This window comes from Marmota monax, unplaced genomic scaffold (genome assembly GCF_021218885.2).
Source record: "Marmota monax isolate L192 unplaced genomic scaffold, Marmota_monax_Labrador192_F-V1.1 WCK01_AAM20220418_F8-fsc00014, whole genome shotgun sequence".
Classification (NCBI taxonomy): domain Eukaryota; kingdom Metazoa; phylum Chordata; class Mammalia; order Rodentia; family Sciuridae; genus Marmota; species Marmota monax.
Window position 1 is genome coordinate 14,555,849 of NW_026695222.1, and position 13,782 is coordinate 14,569,630.

Genomic DNA, 13,782 nt, shown 5'->3' on the forward strand with positions numbered 1-13,782 from the left:
TTAAGATTTGATCCTTCCCCTAGGTTTTGTATTGCTTAATTAAATGTAGAAATCAAAGTAAAATTCAGAGTAACCCAGAAGTAGGTATCCTTCAGTCTGAATTTATTGTTTCAGAGATGGCTAGACCTTTTAATTAAATTAGCTGATGGGGACAAATATGTAATCTGACCTCTGCAGCAGCTCAAGTGAAATGTTAATATCAGGCATTGCAAGTCTCCCTTGACATATTACTTTGACCTTTTCTACTCTTACAAATGTCTCCCTTATTCCTTTGTTGTTAACTTAGCCAGCCATACAGAGGTCCTGCCTGCTTTTGATTTTTGAAGCCATATGAGAACAGACATTCAAATAGCACAGATTTTCACTTTAGGTTCATATCCCTAGAACTACACTAGCCATACGTAACTGAATTTCAATTAATTCATTTGTAGTTTTTATATATTTTAAATATATAATTTTTTTTTTAAATATATAATTTTTAAAATTTTTATTTCTTTTGCAGTCCTGGGTCCCTTGTAATTTTTATCTAGTTCACTGTTCTCACCATTTCCCATTACCTACTCTCTGTCCCCCAAATAAAAACTAATGTGTTGACCTTTTTGCCCCACTAAAAATGTGGCAGTTTTTTTTTGTTTTTTTTTTTGTCTTTAATATTTTTTTTTTTTCCCATAGGGAAATGAAACCAGCCTTGAGGGTAGAGGTCATGGTCTTGGCCTCTTTCGGATTCCCCAGGTGTTTATAGGTTCTCCTTAATTTTCCCTTGGGTTGGTCTGGCCAGATAACAGTCATGTGTTAATGACAGGAATATGTTCTTGGTTTTTGTTGTTGTTGTTGGGGATACTGGGGATTGCACCCAGGGCTTGGTGCAAGATAGGCAAGTTGCTCTGCCACTGATCTGTAGTCCTAGCCTGAAAGTAATGTGTTTAGAAATGCATCCTTAGTTGATTTTTGTCATTGTGGGAATCTTATATTGGGCTTAAACTGAGGTGGCATGGCCTACTGCATGCCTCAGTTTTTATGACATATACCACTGTATATGTATAGACCACTGTATGTATGGTCTGCTGTTGATGGAAGTTTATACAATGCTTGACTCTTAGCTCTTCTAAAATATATTATGTATATTTTTGTATAAGCCACTTTATTTTTTGCAGTATTGGGGATTGAACTGGGGAGTTCTCTACCACGAACTACAACCCCAGCCTTTTTTTTTTGGTCCTGGGGATTGAACCCAGGGGGCTCTGAGCCACATCCTGAGCCCCTTTTTATGTTTGACTTTGAGATAGTCTTGCTAAGTTGCTTAGGGCCCCACTAAATTGTTGAGGCTGCCCCTGAATGTGAGATCCTCCTGCCTCAGCCTCCTGAGTCACTGGGATTGTAGGTGTGCACCATCAATGCCCGGCTTCCTTAGGGTCTTGCTAAATTGCCCAGGTTGGCCTAGAATTTGTGGTCTTCCTGCCTCCTCCTCCCAAGTTGCTTGGTTTACAGATATGCACTATTATGTTTTTATGTTTGAGACCAGGTCTTGCTGTGTTGCTGAAGGTCTCCCTAAGATGCTGAGGCTGTCCTCAAGTTTGTGCTCCTTCTGCCTCAGCCTTCTGAGTTGCTGGATTACAGGTATATGACAGCAAATCCAGCTCCTTTTCATTTTTATTTTATGTTGAGACAGGATCAGGCTGGGTTAGTGAGACTGACCTGGAATTTGCGATTCTCCTATTTCACAGCCTCCTGAGTTGCTGTGATTACATACTTGTGCCACTGTATATAGATGATTTATTTCTGTTTTTGTCTATATATGATAAAAAACATGAGTTCATGCTAATTCCTCCAATTCCAGCCCAACACGGCAAAGTTCCTTTAGCCTTTCTCCTTTCCATATTTGCAAATTTTTTGTATTGAAAAGGTCAACTCCTCTTATCCACAATCTACCTGTTTATTTGTTCAATCATAGAAGATACCAAAAATAGCTTTAGAATTACTAACCATGTTTCTATGAAATATCTGCAAGTTGGAGTTGAGTGTTTAGTTAAGTCAATCTTTCTTTTTTTGGTACTAGAAATTGAACCCAGGGGCACTTAACCATTGAACTACATCCCTAGCCCTTTTGAGATTTTTTTATTTTCAAAAAGGGTCTCCCTAAATTGCTTAGAGCCTTGTTAATTGGCTGAGGCTGGCTTTGAACTTGTGATCCTCCTTCCTCAGCCTCCTGAGCTGCTGGAATTACAGGTGTGCATGACCACACCTGGCTTGTTCTTTCTTTTAAGCTTGAGAGTTTATAATCAATATATTGAGTTGAAAAGTTAGCTTGGGCTAGGTGCCTTGGCTCATGCCTGTAATCTCAGGTACTTGAGCGTTTGAGGGAGGAGGATAACAAATTTGAGCCAAGCCTGAATATCTTAGTAAGACCTTGTTTTAAAACAAAACAAAACTGGGCTGTGGCTGTAACTCAGTGTTAGAGCACTAGAGCACTTACCTAACATCCTCAGGACCCTGGGCCTTGCCATAACTTGGGGTCACTCCTTAATTATTTGGTTTAATTTGATTAATTAGTGATGGAAACCAGGAGTGTTCTGCCTATGAGCTAGCTACATCCCCAGACTTTATTTATTTGTGGCACTAGAGATTAGACCCACTGGTGCTTTTTTGTCTTGAGGCAGGATCTCATTAAATTGCTGAGCCTTGTCTCAAACTTGTAATCTTTCTGCCTCAGCCTCCTAAATTGCCTCCTAAATTGCTGGAATGTAGATTAGTGGTAAATTGCCAGAGTTCAATCTCTACTACCAAAAAAAAAAAAAAAAAAGGCTGGGGGTGTAGTTCACGGCAGAACCATGATCAGTATTTTGTTTTTTGTTGAGAGCCACAGTCCCTGGCATTTTGCCGGAACTAATGGTTGAGAGGCAAGCCATTAAGATAATGATAATTAAGTTAAGCTGTGTATGATTGCTGTGACTGGATGATGCTGGATTGAAATAGGCTATGTATTCAATTGTATATAGACTCCTGCTGCCTCGGCTCCTGGGGATTCCTAGAGAGTTCCAGTTGGTTCCTGAAGTTCGGTTGGTGTGTGGTGTCCCTGGAAAGGCCAGGGGAGCTTGGAAATAAAGTTTGTTCCTGCTTGATTTGTGCCCAGCCAGACTGCGGCAGTTTTTGTGGTACTGGAGTTTGAATCCAGGGCCTCACTTGTGCTAGGCAAATGTTCTACCACTAGGCTATATCTTCAGCCATTATTTTGTAATTTTAGGCACACATTTATTATGTAAGATTTTATATATATGAAAAATATTCATTTTGTACTTTTTAAGAATTTCTCCCATGTTCTGCCTTTTGGCAGAATTTCAGAATAACTTGAAATTCTTTATTTCAAATAAATATCAGCATTTCTGTTCACCTTTTGGAAGAGCTTTTAATTAACTCAGCCATGGAGTGTTTACCTTGCCCCAGATGATTAGTTTTTACATTTTATATGGGCATAGTAATTTGCACCTGCTGATTTCTTGTTTTTAGTGATAGTGAAAAGTCAATTTTTTTCTTGTGGTGATAATTAATGCTTTAGTCTACTTACTGATTTGCCTTTGCAACTTCACAAAAGCAATTTTAGCGTGCTCATTTTTCAAATATATTTGCACATGATAACTCTGGTTTGCCCTTTTTGAAGGTTTTGAATGGGGAAAATTGGTAAATGGTGTTGAAAGTCGGGTAGTGGTAGCTACAGGAATGAGCTCTGTCAACATTATACTAATTCCTTAGAAAAAAGAAGCACCTGAGGTGACCCCCCCCCAATTGGGGATTGAACACAGTAGTGCTTTATCATTGAGATACATTCCCAGCCCTTTTTATTTTGAAATAGTGTTCTAAGTTGTCTAAGCTGGCTTCAAACCTGTTATCCTCTTGCCTTAGCCTCCAAGTCTTGGGAATTACAGGTGTTGTCCTATCCAACTCTGTGCTATTTAATTTATGTACCTATAATTTATTGATTTTGTGGTACAAAGGGTTGAACCCAGAGGTACTCTACCACTGAGCTCTACATCACCAGTGTTCCTCCCCCCCCCCCCCCATTTTAAGTCAGTGTCTCATTAAATTTCCCAGGCTGTCCTCCAACTTGGAGTCTTCCTGCTTCACCATCCTGAGTTGCTGGTATTATAGGCATGTGTCCCTGTGCCTGGTTCTTAGGTCTTTAAGATAGAGTTGAAAAAGAAGATATGGATATCATCCCAATCTTCTTACTTTTATTTCACAAGCAATGCAACCTTGATCAATTCATATTTGGACTTTGAGTTTATTTCATCATTTGAAATGTGGATAGCCTTAACTCTTTTATTTTTGGTAGTGCTGAGGATTGAACCAGGGCCTTGTGCATGCAGCACTCTACCAACTGAGCTATACCCCCACTTTTTTTTTTTTGTACAAGAGATTGAACCCAGTGGCATTGAACCACATCCCCAGCCTTTTTTATTCTTTATTTTGAGACAGGATCTCACTAAATTGATTAGGGCCTCATTAGATTGCTGAGGCTGGCTTTTGAACATGCCATCCTCCTGCCTCAGCCTCATTTGCTGGAATTACAGATGTGCGTCACCATGCTTGGCAAACATCCATACCTCTTCTGTCTACCTCACAAAGCAAGAACCAATATTTGGATTGTTAACCATGTTTTGAACATTATGTTATTACATGAATAATTTTGTAATACTACTAATTTGTTTGATTTCCCTAATTTTACGGGACCAAGTTTGCTGGGGAAAAAAATGTATAGAAATAGGGGAGAAGTGGGGCATGGTAAAGTAGCACACCTGTAATCCTAGTGACTCAGGAGGCCAAGCAGGGAGGTTTGCAAATTCAAGGCCAGTTTCAGCAACTCAGTGAGACCCTGTCTCAAAATAGAAAATAGAACTCGGTAACTCAATGGTAAAGTACCCCTGGGTTCATTTTCCAGTACCATAAATAAGTAAATGTATGTATGTAAACAATGAAGATAAAGTAATACTCCTGGGCTGGGGTCCTGGCTCAGTGGTAGAGCATTTGCACTTGTGTGAAGCACTGAGTTTGATTCTTATCACCACATAAAAATAAATGAATCAAATAAAGGTCCACCAAAAACTAAAAAAATAAAATAAAAAAATAAAAATAAAGTGATACTCCCTTTCCTGGTCTAAGTGAAGGCAGCCATTCATTAACAACTGTATTGTGAAGTTGTTGGATGCAGGGACTTTGTTAAGTGCTGTGGAGCTGCCACATCTGTAAGATTCCATCTCTGTCCTCAGAGAGATCTTCCAGTTTGTCTTTCCTTCTATCTTCTAACACTTTGTTGATTGTTCTTGTGAGGAAACTTTTTTTTTTTTCCCTTTCCTTTTCTCTTCTCATGATGCTGAGGATTGAACCCAGGGCCTCACATGCCAGGCAAGTACTCTACCACTGAGCCACATCCATTCCCAACCCCAAAATGGGTTTCAGTTAAGTTTTTATAGTGGTTATTCATCTTTTTCTCTTGTAATTGATGCTGGTAGGCAGGGTTGTGTTGAGAATAGAGACACAAGAATTCTGTTTTAATCAGTGGAAGCAGAGAATTTTTCAAGAAAAATGGGATGCCATCCATGCCTCAGAGGCAGTGAGTACTTAACTGCAGCTGTGAACATCAACATTTGGTGCTATGATCTTTATATGTCTCTAAATAGTCCATGCTAATTTTGTGACCATTGGACTGTGAGGAATGATATAGTAAATGATGAGAGTTTTCATAGAAATCATGGCTGTTTAGCTGTTTGAAATATAAAAATTATTTCCTTATCAGTGGATATCCTTTTTTGTGGATTATTTTTGCTCACTTGCCATTTCAGTCTCTTGGTTCTTGTTACTTTGAACCCAGTGGCCCTTTACCACCGAGCCACATCCTCCAATTAAAAGTAAAAACTTTTAATTTTGAGGCAGAGTCTCACTAAGTTGCTGAGTTGGTCTTGAACTTGTGATTCTCCTGCTTCAGTCTCCCAAGTCCCTGGGAGTACATTTCTGACTATCATTTCAATTTTTAAATCACTTGAGGTTTCCAGGGCTTTTTTCCTTTTTTCTTTTTCTTTTTGTGTGTGTGTGTGTGGTTCTGGGGATTAACCCAGGGGTTGCTTTATTACTGAGCTATGCCCCAGCCCTTTCCCCACCACACACATATTAAGTTTATTAAATATTAACATGTTTCATTCCAAAACAGCTATGAAAACTTTTCAGAGCCCTTAACATGTCAATTGGAATTGTGACTCCCCAGAAGGTATAATGTGCAGCGTCTCTCAATTTGTATGATTTTGAAACACTTCCTTAAAAAGCATCTTGAGGCTTTACTGTCTCAAAGAATATGTGTAGGTCCTGATAGAGATGAAGCAGGACTGGGGGAGTAGCACCCCAGGAACTCCAGTTGCTTCAGGACATCACTCGGCCCTTGGTGGTGGGTCATGTGGTGACTTGATTCTCCTGGCAGCCCCTGGAAGTTTTACTTTGGCTCCTGCTAATTAGGCTAGTCAACTCAAAGTCTAAGGGCAGCTGTCCAGCTCTGGGGCCTTGGACCTAGTGAGCTCCTGCCTAAGCTGGGAGTCAAGAATGTGACAGTTGGAGCTGGGGTTGTGGTTCAGTGGTAGAGCGCTTGCTTAGCATGTGTGAGGTACTGGGTTCGATTCTCAGCACCACATATAAATAAAATAAAGCTCCATCAACAACTAAAAAAAAAAATGTGACAGTCACGCTGCAGTGCTGCAGTCTCTTTTCTTTACTCCTCTTGTTCAACTCCATTCCTGGCCCAGCATCCCCACTCAGACACCCCCCCCCGTTTATTAACTTTGTGACAGGATCTGGCTAAGGTGCCCAGACCAGATTTGGAACTAAGTGTGACAGGATTATCTGGGAAGATCAGCCGAGTACTCACTGAAGGTGCTCATAAACCAAGAGGGGTTTATTTAAACTTCTATCAGAAATAAGTCAAGATCTGAATAGGGTTTAATTGGTTTAATTTGCTTGGGAGCTGCCGAAGGGTTAATTTATTGGGAGATTTTGGCAATATGTGGAAGAGCCCAAACTTATTTTAAAGAAGGGATATCTGTGCATTTCTTCAATTGTCAGATCAATTATGTTTAGATGTGAATCCTATTCTCAACAGGGAAACAGGCAGAAGAATCCATGCCAATTAAAAATTCGTTCATGACAGACTGATTCAGATCACACAGATTAAGGGGAAAAAAATAAAAAAAAATTTATTATTTACTCTGAATAATGGCATTTTGAAAAATGAAATCTTTGGGGAAAGTCTATGTGTAATAGATGTGTAAAAATTTCCTTATTTAGAAAGGTCCATCTATCTATATAAATGACAGGGCCTAGTGAGAAAGGAGCTTTGGATGTTTACTCAATAATTAGACTGCACTTTATAGGTGACTCAAGTTGTGGCTTTAGCCCATCATTTAATCTTGAATTATATATTAAATGAAAAAAAATACACATTTTTTGCTTATGGCCAATATTAGAAGGATGTTATAAATATTAGCTATTATAGCTTTTTTGGAAGATAGCCTTCTTTTTTTTTTTTTAGTACTAGAGATTGAACCCAGGGACCTTTACCACTGAACTACATCCTAGCCCCCCCTTATTTTTAATTTTGAAACAGGATCTTGCTGAGTTGCTTGGGGCCTCACTGAGTTGTGGAGGCTGGCTTTGAACTTGTGGTCTTCCTATCTTAGCCTCTTACATAACTGGATTATAGGCATGTGCTACTAAATCTGGCTGGAAGATAGCTTTCTTTTTTCCCCTGTTTGAACTTTATTAAACAGACAAAATGCACAAATGCACAAATTGTAAGCATACAGCTTTCACAAAGTGAATTTTTACAAAGTGATGTGTCAGCTCTCCATTTCTATGACAAAATACCTGAGAGCAAGAAAAGTTTTGTTGTTTTTTTTTTTTAAAAGAGAGAGAGAATTTAATATTTGTTTTTTTAGTTTTTGGCAGACACAACATCTTTGTTTGTATGTGGTGTGTGTTGAGCATCGAACCCGGGCCGCACGCATGCCAGGCGAGCGCGCTACCACTTGAGCCACATCCCCAGCCCCTGTTTTTTATTTTTTTGTCTCAGGTTTCAGTCCAGGTTCATCTGGCTCTTGCTTTGGGACGGAGGTGAGGCAAAATATCATGATGGCATGAGTGTTGGATTGAGGAGACTGCTCACATGATGACAGCCAGGAAGCCAAAGGGGCTGGGAAGTGTCTAGGAATAAAACATACCCTTCAAAGGGTATCCATTGATCAGGTTAGTACCCTTATGGTCCAATTATGCCGGGTTTCTGTTCTCGCAACTAAAAGGCTCAGGGGTCACTCCAGTTAAACTGGGCTAACTGGGCTGCACGAAATAACCACACAAGAGACACAAATACCTTTTTCTTTGGGGTCGCTGTGATGGCTCCTCTGACCTTAAGGGTCTGCAGAAAGAGAGAGAGAGCAAGAGCATGCACTGACCCCTTTTATTGAAGAGAAGCTATTCAAATGAGGCAAGGGGTCACGTTTCAGGGGGCTGAGTATCTTCATGATGTCCACTGTCAGCAGGTTGACTGACACCTGGTTAGGCCACACCCAAGGGCACAGTAAGAGAAGGAGACGCACACAAGGCACTTCCATGGAAGATTCTTTTTTTTTTTTTTTCTTTTTCTTTTTTTAATTTTTATTGTTGGTTGTTCAAAACATTACATAGTTCTTGATATATCATATTTCACACTTTGATTCAAGTGGGTTATGAACTCCCATTTTTACCCCGTATACAGATTGCAGAATCACATCAGTTACACATCCATTGATTTACATATTGCCATACTCCATGGAAGATTCTATCCTAAACGGGGCAAGGGATTATATTACAAAGGAACAGGTGAGCATAGCTTCACCCATGGGGCTGTAGGAAGGCACACCCATGCACGAGACATTGATCCTTGCGCCCAAGAAGGGTGCCACATTTCTGCGACTGAGAGCCTCAGCACCCAGCGGGGAGTGTAACTCAAGTCACGTGTAAGGTTGGCCTCCCACACAATTACTTCCCAGCAGCCCAACCTGTGAACATTGGTGCATGGGGGACCAACACTTCAACACATAAGCCTCTGGAGGACCTTCCAGATCCAAACTGTAACAGCGATCATACTTGTGTAACTACTACATAAATCAACATAAAACATTTTCTTTTCTTTTCTTTTTTTTTTTTTTTAAGAGAGAGAATTTTTTTTTTTTTAAAGAGAGTGAGAGAGGAGAGAGAGAGAGAGAGAATTTTAATATTTATTTTTTAGTTATCGGCGGATACAACATCTTTGTTTTGTATGTGGTGCTGAGGATCGAACCCGGGCCGCACGCATGCCAGGCGAGCGCGCTACCACTTGAGCCACATCCCCAGCCCCGAGAGAGAATTTTTAATATTTATTTTTTAGTTCTCGGCGGACACAACATCTTTGTTTTTTTTTTTTTTGTATGTGGTGCTGAGAATCGAACCCGGGCCACACGCATGCCAGGCGAGCACGCTACCGCTTGAGCCACATCTCCAGCCCCTAAAACATTTTGTACTTCAGAAACCCATCTCCTGCTAGGCGCTGTGGCGGCATACGCCTGTAATCCCCAGCAATCCCCAGTGGCCGGGAGGCTGTTACAGGAGGATCGCAAGTTCAAAGCCAGCCTCAGCAAAAGCAAGGCGCTAAGCAATTCAGTGAGACCCTGTGTCTAAATAAAATACAAAATAGGGCTGGGGATGTGGCTCCGCTGGCAAGTGCCCCTAAGTTGTTCAATTTTGGGTTTACTCACCCCGTGCCACGCCGCCCCCCCAAAAAAATAAAACACTCTGCCTTTTACTTGCCACTTATCCCTCCTTCTGCTTACTATTCTGATCTCTATCACATTCATTAGTATTTCTCTTTTGGGGAACATTATACAAATAGTCATATATAGCATGTTTTTCTGTATCTGGCTTCTTTTGTTTGATAATAATACATGTTCATGTGTGTAACAATAGTTCATTCTCATTGCTGAATAGAATTCTAGCTATGTGCCACAGTTTGTCCATTCTGTTGTTGATGGATATTTTGATTGTTTTTAGTATTTGCCTATTAGGAATAAGCAGGAAACAGTCTTCTGTGTCTTTGGGTACATGGATGTCATTTCCACCGCCCTATCTTGGTGCCAGGGAATGAACCTAGGGCCTTGCACATATTAACATATCTATTCATTTTTGTTGGCTACATACCTAGGAGTAGAATTGGAAGACTGTATTCTTCCAATTCTTTCAATTCCAAGTGTGTGTGTGTATGTTTGACTTCATTAGATACTGCTACTGTCAAAACATTTTTTCAGAGTTGTTGTATAAATTAATACTTGGATTATAGTCTTTTTAAGAGTTTTGTTTATTCTGGATGTGGTGGGTCTGCCTGTAATCCAGCAGTTTGGGAGGCTGAGGCAGGTGGATCGCAAGTTCGAGGCCAGCATGAGTATCTTAGTGAAAACCTGTCTCAAAAAATTAAAAAAAGTGCTAGGCATGTAGTTCAGTGGTAGAGTCCTCCCCCACCCCTTATTCAATCCCTAGTACTGGAACATGGTGGCATGTGCAGGCTGAGGTCAATCAGAAGACATGTCTCCAAAAAAGGAAGTGTCTAAGGAGTTCACATAGAGAAGTGGGGGAATTGACTCTGGATCAATGGGATTCTTGGTGAGGGTAAAGAATTTCAGCAGGAGCCAGTCAAAGGCATAGACAGAGGCTTGTTTAGGAAAGTAAGTAGATAAATAGTCAAGGGAGAATGGGAGCAATCTCAAGAGAAATGCCTTTGAGGTAAAGCAAGGAATACGCATTCAAGGGGGATGTGGGCTCTCTTCAGGGAGGGAGAAAAGGAGGGAAGTCAGTTCTAGGGAGGGAGGAAAGAAGAGAAGGCAACTCATTGGTGTGGGGTGTTAATATTTATAGAGTGGTGGTCACTAGAGTCTGAACTAGAGGTGGAACCAAGGTGGAGCTACATAATTTTGCACCAGTTTTTCCTGTGTTTGCATATTTCCCTTGTTAAAGGGCATGGGTCAAGGGTAAGTGCTTAGGAGTTGCCTTTGTTCCAGGGCCCTTTTTGCATCTCAATGGGCCATACTTAGACTTATCCTAAATCCTTATCTCAAGGTGAGAGGATCACTTGAGCCCCCAAGTTCTAGACCAGCCTGGGCAACATAGTGAAACTCCACCTCCAAGTCTGAGTGTGTGTCATGCCCCCCACCCATGAAGATAAAGAGAGGAGGGTGATGAAGAATGTTCTTTGAAAGTGAAAAACTTTTCTGAACAAGTGACATGTGTTTTTGGTAATACTGGGGATTGAACCCACCAGAGTTCCACTAATGAACCACATACCCAGCCCTTTTTATTTTGAGACAGGATCTCATTAAGTTGCTGAAACTGGCCTTGAATTTGATATCCTGTTTTAGCTGTCCTAGTAGCCAGGATTAGAGGTTTGCATCACATTTGAAAAAAGATCTGACAGAAGCACATGTCACATCTGGGACAGGAGCAATTCAGGCAACTAGAATAATAAGTATTGAGGCCCTGAGGTAGGAACATACTTAATAGGTTCACAAAATAGCATGAGGCTAGCAGGAATAGCAGTAAAAGCCAATGTTAGAAGGCAGACAGGGACTTAGGGTCTTGGTAAAGATTTTGGATTTTCTGAATAAGCCATTACAGGTTTTTGAATAGAGGAGTGACATTATACTCACTATTTTTTTTTTTTCCCTCCAAAAATCCCCCCCCCCCCTGATCTAACCAGGGCTTTCAGCATGCTTAGGTAAGCACTATACCACTGAGCTACATACCCAGACCCACATATGGATTTTCTTTGATTTTACTTTTGTGGTTCTGGGGATTCAACCTACAGTCTCATGTATGCTAGGCAATATCCCCAGGCCCCAGCCTAAGATATTCTAAAAGAACTTCTAGTTAAACTGAGTAAAAAGTAAAAATTACCTTTCACTTCATTACTGAAAGTTTGTATTTCCAGATGTTTTTGTATATCTATTTATACATGTATAATACAGTGTTTTCATCATACTGTGTGTAATATTTTGCAGTCTTTATAAAGATGGGAAGTCCACAGACATATTCTATCAGATCTTTAAACAAGAGCAAAACCATTTGTCTCTTTTTGTTGTGATAAGTACCTTGGATTTTATGAACAACAATAGCAGCATTCAGTATTGTTTTTAATGTTGACTTTACATTTATTAGTAACATAAATGTTCAAGAATAAGAGAAACGGATAAAGTGAACTGGGTAAGGCCATTTAATCTGTCATTTAGCAAGGTATTTTCTAAAGCTATAGTGATTCTATTTTGTTTTATTAATGTGGCTATTTTTTTCTTTTTGTACTGGGGATTGAACACAGGGGTGCTTAACTACTGAGCCACATCCTTAGCCCCCCCCACTTTTAAAAGGATTTTACATCCATCCATCCATCTATCTATCTATCTATCTATCTATCTATCTATCTATCTATCTATCTATTTATTATGTGGTGCTAAGGATAGAACCCAGGGCCTCACCTGTCCTAGGCAAATGCTCTACCCCTGAGCTACAACCCCAGCCCTTTTTTATATTTTATTAGAGACAGGGTCTCATAAGTTGCTTAGGACTAGCTTAGTTGCTGAGGCTGGCTTTGAACTTTCGATCCTCCTGCCTCAGCCTCCCAAGCGTGTGCCACCATGCCCACCTAATGTGGCTATTTTTTATTTTATTTTTTAATGTTTTTTTTTTGTTGTTGTTATAGGTGGACACAATATCTTCACTTTATTTTTTATGTGGTGCTGAGGATCGAACCCCGTGCCTCATGAATGTGAGGCGAACACTTTCCCTCTGAGCCACAATCCAAGCCCTAATGTGGCTATTTTGTTGTTGTTGTTGTTGTTGTTATTTTTTAAAAGTAAAAAATAGGGCTGGGGATATAGCTCAGTTGGTAGAATGCTTGCCTCATATGCAAGTCCTGGGTTCAATCCCCAGCACCACCACCAAAAAAAAGTAAAAATATGTTACATCTATAATAAGTGAAAATAGTTATTTACATTTTATAAATAATATATGCTATTTACCCTGAGATCATTTTTTTCCCTTTGAGTCTAAGTCCTCAATAGTATTTTGTTATTACATTTTGTAATTGACAAAAATTGTATGTATTTATGGGTACAGTGTGATATTGCAACATGTATACAGCATGCATTAATCAAATCAGGCAGATTAGGATTGGGGATGTCGCTTAGTGGTAGAGCACTTGCCCGGCACATGTGAGGCCCTAGGTATGGTCTTCAGCACCGCATAAAAATAATAAAGGTGTGTGTCCATCTATAACTAAAAATTTTTTTTTAAATCAGGCTAATTATCATGTTCATCTACTTATCATTTCTTTGGAGCCTTTGAACTTCTCTCTTCTAGTCCTGAGTAAAATATATAGCATGTTATTGAGAACTATAGCCACCGCATTGTGCTGTGGAACACTAAAACTTACTTTCTACGTTTTCTTATTTGCTATCCTGCCTTCATCTATCTCCTCCACTCCAACCTTCCAATCTCTAATAGTCATTATTCTATATTCAAATAAACTGTTTTTAGCTTGCATATATAAAAGAAAATTTGCAGTGTTTGTCTTTAATTTATGTACCAGGTACAATATGATGTTTTGATATATGTACAGAAGTCAGTATTGATTTGTTCAGTGTTAGTAATGAGATTCCTCTAAAGTGATCACACCTTTCATTTTAGAGAACTTTG

General features: G+C 39.8%; 1 protein-coding gene across 6 annotated transcripts in view; it reads left to right on the forward strand.

The window, feature by feature from the left end:
* Cbfa2t2 (CBFA2/RUNX1 partner transcriptional co-repressor 2) overlaps positions 1 to 13,782 on the forward strand; it is a 143,731-nt gene that overhangs the window by 7,988 nt on the left and 121,961 nt on the right. The window contains exon 1 of one of the 6 annotated variants that reach the window (XM_058575692.1): positions 6,836 to 8,277. The exons of the other annotated variants lie outside the window; for them this stretch is intronic. The gene's annotated coding sequence lies outside the window, so the exon portion shown is untranslated. Of the gene's footprint in view, positions 1 to 6,835; positions 8,278 to 13,782 lie in introns of those variants that run through there. 6 annotated transcript variants of the gene reach the window in all.